At 68.0% G+C, this 356-nt stretch overlaps 1 protein-coding gene across 1 annotated transcript in view; it reads left to right on the top strand.

Moving 5' to 3' along the window:
- TYMP (thymidine phosphorylase) overlaps window positions 1-356 on the top strand; it is a 14,083-nt gene that overhangs the window by 12,400 nt on the left and 1,327 nt on the right. The window lies entirely within an intron of this gene.

Below are 356 nucleotides of genomic sequence, written 5' to 3'. Positions count from 1 at the left end.
CGGGACGAGGACGGGGACTACATCGTGGACCACAGCGTCCTCATCTACCTCCTGGGCCCCGACGGGCTCTTCCTCGACTGCTATGGCCGCGGCAAGAGCGCCCAGGACATCGCCCGCAGCGTGCGGCGCCACATGGGCTCCTACCAGCCCCTGCCCCCGGGCGACGACGACGACAGGCAATAAAGGCAACTGCGCCCCCAAAAACATCTCCTGTCTGCGCAGGGAGGGACCCCTGACACCCCCCGGGGCGGGGAAGGGGTGGAGGGACCCTCACTATGTCCCACAGCCCCCCCAGCACTATCCCAGGGGGGAGGGAGGGCCCAAGGAGGCAGAAGGAGAGACCCTTAGCACCCTCT

Source organism: Calidris pugnax, unplaced genomic scaffold (assembly GCF_001431845.1).
Source record: "Calidris pugnax isolate Ruff unplaced genomic scaffold, ASM143184v1 scaffold459, whole genome shotgun sequence".
NCBI lineage: Eukaryota > Metazoa > Chordata > Aves > Charadriiformes > Scolopacidae > Calidris > Calidris pugnax.
This window is presented reverse-complemented; position numbering and strand designations above follow the sequence as displayed.